The following is an 8,094-nucleotide window of genomic DNA, read 5'->3' on the forward strand; positions in this document are numbered from 1 at the left end:
GTCGATGTTTGGTTTTGGACCTGGACAAGGGGCTGAGGTGCATATTTTCCCTACCAAAGTGGACCTGGCCTCCTGGTTCTCCCAGCATCCCTCAGTCCGGACCTGGCAAACCCTGCCCCAACTGTCTGACCCTCCTCGGTTCCACAGCGTCTACCCCCTGCTAAGCCTTGGTGGTGCATGCGAAAGCCTTTGTTCTTTTGTAGGAACATCCTGGCCTCTCTGTTTGGCCTTGGAGGGTAACACCTGGAGCTAACATCTTTGATGTCAGCTCTTGGTTTCGGTTTCTGTTATTCTGCTAAGAATGTAAACTTGTTTCTCCATTGTGCTTCCACTCAGTGGGCTTGGAGTACATATCCTGTGAACCTCTAACAGGAATGACCAAGTATGTGTTTTGTTTTGTTTTGTTTTTAGGTACCTTGGCAGCCAGGGCACCATCACCCAACCTTGAACTTTCCACCCTTCCCCAAGAGGCTCCCTCCTATATAATCCTGATATTTGGTTTCTCCCTCTTTACTTTTTTCTCTCTCTTTACTCTTTTCTCTATTTCTCCTCCCACCACCCCCATGGAGACTCCCCTGGCCTCAGTCCTTGGGGCCACTGAACTAGCCAGAGAGCAGCTTCCCGATAAACCTGCCTTTAATCTAATCTACTCTGTCTGATATTTACCTATCAGTCGATGTTAGTGATTTAAACTGGAATAAAAGGGGTAGGTGTAGCAGTACCCACCTTTCATCCCAGTACTAAAGAGCGGGGTAACCAGGCAGATCCGTGAATCCAGTGCCAGCCTGCGTTGCGTACACAGGGAGCAGCATGTCAGCTAGTACAAAATAGTTACAGGATGTCTCAAAACACAAACAGATGCAACAACAAAATTGGGATTAAAGGGCAAGCATGGTTGCACACAACTTTACTGACAGAGCCCCAGGAGCAAGGCAGGCAGGTCTCTGTGAACATTACAACAGTGCAGTCTACGGAAGCAGTTCCAGTCCAAGCAAGGGTAAGACTTAGTCTCAAAAACCCAAACAAGATAAAAGATCGGAATAAAAGAACTCAAATTGCCACTGGACAGGCAGGAAGCTAGGCTTACTTGGCAAATTAGCACCAATTGAAACAGGCTGACTCTGACAGGCTTCAAATTGGACGGCAGTTCAGGAGACTAGGCCTAAATCTCTGTTTCTAAGAACTTGGCAAGTTTAGGCAAGTCCAGGCAAGTCAGTTACAGAAAACAAACAAACAAACAAACAAACAAACAAACAAACAAACAAACAAAAAACCCAGACCTCAGGCAGCCAGTCAGTAGCTACCCTGCCACCTGGCCAGAGGCAAGAGCAAAGCGTCGGCAACAGTTTCCAGACTTCCTCAGCAACAGTTTCCAAACTTCCTCAGCAACAGTTTCTAGCTCCCCATGCCCCAGCAGTAGTTCTGTAATGTCCCTAGAAATAGAGCTATTTGAGTCTAAAGTAACATTCTCTGGTGAACCATGGACCCTTACACAATGAAACCAACAATGCTGTTGAATTTGCCTATTCAATAAATTCTGCCATTGTAGCCTGCCTGGCAGAATTGAGGATATTCTAAGAGATGAGACTCTGAAACAACAGACCCCAAAGAAATGGGCATTTCCTCAGGAATCTCATGTTTGAAAGAAGGAGAAGGTACCAATCAGAGTAGGGAGTTTGTCTCTCAGAAAGGGACTTAACACCCTTCTAAAACATCCTCTAACAGGATGAGCATGGAGCCCATCAATGGTGGGTCAGTGCAGGGCGGGACCACACCTTCACCTGGACTGTTTGTATCTGCACATCCCTGGCCTCTGCTTCACTTTGATCTCACTTCAAGATCCTTAAGACAGACTTAGGGGCTTCTGTTGGGGTCCAGAAGTTTCCTCACAAAACACAGGAACACAGATCTTAGATAGGAATAGTTTATTGAGCATTGCCCCAGGGACTGTTGGAGCTGATTGCAAAATACCACGCTCACCCCCACCTCATCCCACCCCACCCCACCCTACCAAAATCCTACAGAGTTTTTTAAAAAAAGATTTATTTATTTATATGAGTACACTGTAGCTGTCTTCAGACACACCAGAAAAGGACATCGGATTACAGATAGTTGTGAGCCACCATGTAGTTGCTGGGAATTGAACTCAGGACTCTGAAAGAGCAGTCAGTGGTCTTAACCACTGAGCCATCTCTCCATCTTGAAATCCACAAACATCTTGCCAAGTTATTCTACCAATCAGGATTTAGGAACAGGGGACTTCCTTGGGAACATGTCTTTATTGTACACTTATCCTGTTCTCATTGGTTGGGTTATTCAGCTGTGGAGAGGGACTTGCCTTGCCTAATATTCATGGCTTAACTTGCCAACCAGGATGTCAGTTAAGCACATACATGACTCTTTTTGCCAGGGAGGAAGTCAATTCCCATGGATGTCTTGGGAACTTAAAACTTCATTCCACCTCTACTCAAAATGGGTGTCTTATTTCAAATGGCTTCTTATATTGGTACAGGTGTCTCTCTTATTTATTGAATATTCAAAGCCATCCCAGGGGCAGCTTATAAAAGTAAAAACTGCTCCCTGCCCCTTTTCTCTCTCTGACTCTCTTCTTTCCCTGACCCCTTTATTCCTCCCATCCCATTTGATCCTGGCTGGCCTCTCCCTCTCTCTCTCCCTCTCTCCTTCTGTCTGTCTGTCTTTCTCTGTCTTTACTCCATTCTCAACTCTCCTTCTCATGTGCTAAATAAACTCTATTCTACACCATGCCTGTTGTATGGCTGGTACCTCAAAAGGAAGGATGCCTTAGCATGGGCCTACCAACGGATCCCTCCCACCTCACCATACCAAGCTCTAATAAACATATCCTGCTCTTTTTATAAAACACAACAATAAGTGACCATTAAAAGTGGTTATCAACAGGGGCTGGAGAGGTGGCTCAATGGTTAAGAGCACTGACTGCTATTCTAGAGGTCCTGAGTTCAATTCCCAGCAACTACATTGTGGCTCGCAACCATCTGTAATGGGATCTGATGCCCTCTTCTGGTGTGTCTGAAGACAGTGACAGTGTACTTATATATAATAAATCTTTTAAAAAAATGGTTACCAAGGGGCTGGAAAGGTGGCTCAGTGATTAAGAGCACTGACTGCTCTTTCAGGGGTCCTGAGTTCAATTCCCAGCAACCACATGGTGGCTCACAACCATCTGTAATGGGATCTGGCACACAGGTGTACATGCAGACAGAGCACTCATATACATAAAATAAATAATTAAAAAGTGGTTATCAAGAGCTGGAAGAGATGGCTCAGAGGTTAGGACCCTGGTTCAATTTCCAGCACCCACTTGGCAGTTTATACCTAACTCCAGATCCAGGAGTTATGGCACCCTCACCTAGGCAGAGAGGGAAAACACCAATGCACATTAAAAATAAGTCTTTTTAAAAAAACCTTTAAGAATAACAACAAGAACAAAAGCAAAACCCATAAAAGCCCACAGACAGGTACAGCAAGTGTTACCAGGCCCTTGGTTTAGGGCCGAGCTTATTGTGCCTAACTGTTCAAAGCAGTTCTCACCAACTTCATTGTGACTGGTTTTCAAGAACACCAGAGCACAGAACATAACAGAATATGCAGTCAACTTGGGCAATGGAAAGTTTCCTAGTAACAGTATTAACAGCATAAGATGGCTGACTAGACAGGCAGACAGCAGTTACCCAGGCCTTCCCAATGTGCAGATACTGAATCACCTTTTCTGCCTTCCACTAATAACTTTGCTCTTTCCATCAGGTTACTGAGAACAGCGGGCTGGGCCTGACTTGGGCACAGGTTGGGAATGCTGGCTTCAATAACACAAACATGTCTGCTGCCCAACACAGCAGGCTCAAGGCTCTTGTGATCACTGTAAGATAAATGGTGTTACAGGTTTGGCAGAGAGGGAGCTGAGCAGAGATTCACTGGGTGAGTTATGGCATCAAGTCTCAGGCAGCTATAACCTATAACCTAAGCCATAACCACAGAAAGACCTAACCTGAGCAGCAGAGGAAGAACAAATAAAGACTGGAGTCCTGAAGCTGGGTGTGGTGATGCAGGCCTTTAATCCCAGCTCTGGAGAAGGAGAGGCAGTCAGATTTCTGAGTCTGAGATCAGCCTGGTCCACAATGTGGGCTCCAGGACAGCCAGGGGCTACACAGAGAAACCCTGTCAAGGAACGCCCCATCCCCTCCCCTCCCTCTACAAAAGACTAGAGAGCCATGACTCTAAGCTATCCTTCATCCAGTCATTTTTCCCACCTTAACCGCAGCTTCTCTTTTGGTGGATAAAAACCTCAGGTCAAGAGAAATCGAGTCAGGCTGTGCAGGGAAATAACCCCTAGTCATGAAGAATTCTCAACCCCAACCTGATCCATTAATTCCACTCTACTTGGAGAAACAAGATACCCAGGTATGGAGTTCCCCCAACCCTCTGCTCCCAACTCAACAGAACGGAACCAAACTAATCCAACAACAAAACTTCCTGGTGGCGACCTGTGTAAGTCCCCAAGCCTCAACTCATCCAGGGAATAAAGCAGTCCTTCGTTATTCCAATAAAGTGGTCTCCACCAGGTGTCATTGTGTCAGGATGCTTCTCTGCTCCGTTTTGTTTGTAACACTGATGCTCTGAGTAGCTGCGCCCTGAGACATTACCTGGGGTGTGGCGAGTTTTTAGGGAGAGAGCAGTAAATTAGCAGCTACCATCCACGCAGATTTCACTCCTTCGTCTATGCAAAAGAGCCCCAGTTCGACTCCTAAGGCGGCCTACGCACGACCCCTTGTTGACCCGACCCAGACTATAGGGATTCCGGCTAAGAGACGTTGCATCGTTGCATCGTTGCATCGTTGCATCGTTGCATCGTTGCATCGTTGCATCGTTGCATCGGAAGCTCGGATAAGGACAGGACCGAGGCTCTGCTTGCTGGCCCAACTCTACCCAGCATGATCCCAGAAGGGCAGGGAACAGCGGCACCAGACCAGACTCAGCTCCAGCAAGAGGTCCTGAATCTCTCACCGCCTCCAGATTGCAGCTGCCTCCTCCCACACCCGGGCGGCCAGCACTCACCATTTCCAGACTAGGTGTCCTGTGTCCACCTGCAGCTCCTGCAGTCAGTGAGGGCGACCAAGGACTGCGCTCTAGGATCTACTTTCAAAGAACACAAGTGTACCCAATGTACAGGGAAAGAAAATAGACCTATAGTGGCAGAGTGCCTCACTTATGGAGCAAACTCCCCGTTGGCCAATACAAGCAATCAAATAAAACCACGATAGGCCAGCGAGCCCTAGGCCCGCCTCCCCAAGCCAGAGGAACTGAAGAAGCAACTTTTACCCGGCAAGGTAGAGATCAAATTACAGACTCTTGACCTCTCCAGATCCCAGAATCCTGTTGTCACCCACGTAGAAGCCCCGGTGAGCACCAGCAGGGGGTGATAAAGGAATCACAGGGGCGTGAAGGCAATTATAGACCTTGAAGTTGAGTGGGAAACTCTTTTCAGAACTATAATCAGTGGGTGTATCTGCCTTTCTGCTCTGGCTGTTGTGGTCTCCCCCAAAGCCAATTCCAAAGACCAAGTGTTTTCCTGGAAGACTGCAGGACTAGATAGGCATCTTGACGATGTAAGGGTCCGTGATTCTCCATGATTCTCGGAAGAATGATACCCCGGACTCAAACAGTATGTAAACACAGTGTTTGATTCTGCAGAAGTCCGGAGTGCTGGGGTCTACCATTACCAAGATAGAGAGACCTCTGAAATGAGCTCGGAGCCTTGATTTAAAGCACATTAGGGGAATTCAGGAGTAGGTGACCTCTATCTTAATCTGTTGGATTCATTTTAGGGATATTCCAGAGCCATTATGGGGCGTGGCGGCTGGAAATTGCTGCTGACCGGTCGTCCTTGCTTCTGCCTAGGTGACCGGCAGCTTCTGACTAGCTGCCTGAAGCCTGGGTTTTTGTTTTTTGTTTTTTTTTTTTTTTTTTTTTTTTTTTTCTTCTAGTAACTGACTCGTCCGAACTTGCCTGAACTTGTCCAGTTCTTGGAAACAGAGATTTAGGCCTGTTTCTTAAACTGCCAATTTGAAGCTTGTCATAGAGTCCGCCTTAGCCCATTCCTCGCCGCCCCCTCCCTCCCACACCTGCATCAGAAACAAAACAATAACAAAACTGGAAACAAAATGCTGTTCTGAAGTATTTCTTTTTAATTATGTTTACACGTGTGTGGGTCTGAGAAGGGGAGAGCAGTGTCCCCAGAGGCTTTCGGGTGCAACCGCCTTTGCCATCCATGCTGCTGTACCAGATGTTTTTGTTTTGGTGAAGTAAATGCTAGGTAGGGATGTGGGAACAGCTTGGAAATTAAGAACACCTTCTGCTCTTGGGCAGGACCAGACTCCAGTTCCCAGCACCCACCCCTGGCAGCTCACAACTCCAGCTAGCTTTAAGGTAGTGAGTGGTTCTTAACCTTCCCAAAACTGCGACCCTTAAATGCAGTTCCTCATTTGGTGACCCCAAACCATTAAATTGCTTTTGTCGCTACTTCATGCCTGCATTGTTGCAGTTATGAGTCATAATGTAAATATTTTCGGAGAGGGTTGTTAAAAGGCCCCTAGTCCAGGGGTTGAGAACTAATACTTTTTTTTAAAAAAAAGATTTATTCATGTATTATATAAGTACACTGTAGCTGTGTACACACCAGACACACCAGAAGAGGGCATCAGATCCCATTATAGATGGTTGTGAGCCACCATGTGGTTGCTGGGAATTGAACTCAGGACCTCTGGAAGAGCAGTCGGTGCTCTTAACCACTGAGTCATCTCTCCAGCCCGAGAACCAATACTCTTAAGGCATCTAATGACCTCTTCTGGCCTCTGGAGTCTATACTCACACATATAAATATAAAAAAAATTTCAAATGTCATACCTATACATAAATATATAAGAATAAAAACGTTTTAAATGTTAGTTGACTATGGTGAGGCGAGGAACACTGAAAAAATAAATAGGAAGGCTTGATTCTGGGCATGAGACTAGCAAACTGAGCACACTAGGAAAACAAAGCTGGTCTTAGCAGGCTGGCAGCATGAATGAAGTCCCCCCCACCCTCCACGGCCAGCAAGCCACACACAGGCACTGCCGTCTTCTCATGTGTTTTTGCGCCGTATTGGCTAATGATGCCAGCTTGACACAGGCTGGAGTCACTGGAGAGGAGGGAACCAACACTGAGAAAAATGCCTCAGGACTGGGCTGAAGGGAAGGCTGAGAGCATTCTCACTTCAAGATTGATGGGGGAGGGCCCAGCCCGTTCCGGATGGTGCCATCCCTGGGCTGGTGGTCCTGGGTTCTATGAGAAAGCAAGCTGAGCAAGCCAGTAAGCAGCACCCCTCCATGGCCTCTGCAAGAATCTCCAGGTTCCTGCCCTGTGTTTGAGTCCCTGTCCTGACTTCCTTTGATGATGAACTGTGATTTGGATGTGCTAGCAGGTAAACCCTTTCTCTCCTCAAGTTGTCTGGCTTGTGGTGTTTTATATCACGGCCATACTCACCCAAAGTCATGCACCTAAAATACTGTAAGACTAAATTGTAGGTATGAGTGACTTCAAAACTTCCACCTTTCTGGGAAGTTCACCCCAGACCACCCAGTAGGCAAGGAGGTCACCAAGTCAAACTGCAGCAGCATCTTGATATCTGAGTCTCTATGGCTAGAAGGCCCATCTGTGGTGAAATACACTCGATGCTGCTTTTAGCCCTGGCCACTGTCGGAAACTATTATGTAAGAAGATGGAGGAAATGGTGTCTATGTTCACCCATTTACCTAAGAAGACACGTATATAAGGGAAAGTGCTTGCTTAAAATGCAGCAAATGGGCAATGGAATATTTTTTGCTGTGTATTTTTTGAACATGAAACAGATATACTTCCTATCAAAATACCACTTCAAACTGTGATGACAGAATAAGGCAGGAGCATTGTTGTGAGTGTAAGGACATCTTGGGCCACATAGTATGAATCACATAGTACGAATCCCGTTATCTGCCAGTTATTACCTAGATCAAGCCTGCTTCAAAGGAACAGGAGGGG

The 8,094-nt window shown here is 46.5% G+C and overlaps 1 protein-coding gene across 1 annotated transcript in view; it reads left to right on the forward strand.

The window, feature by feature from the left end:
* Window positions 1-8,094, forward strand: part of Ftl1l5 (ferritin light chain 1 like 5) — a 576,109-nt gene that overhangs the window by 336,249 nt on the left and 231,766 nt on the right. The gene's annotated exons all lie outside the window — the stretch shown is intronic.

The sequence above is a fragment of the Rattus norvegicus genome, chromosome 7 (genome assembly GCF_036323735.1).
Source record: "Rattus norvegicus strain BN/NHsdMcwi chromosome 7, GRCr8, whole genome shotgun sequence".
NCBI classification, from domain to species: domain Eukaryota; kingdom Metazoa; phylum Chordata; class Mammalia; order Rodentia; family Muridae; genus Rattus; species Rattus norvegicus.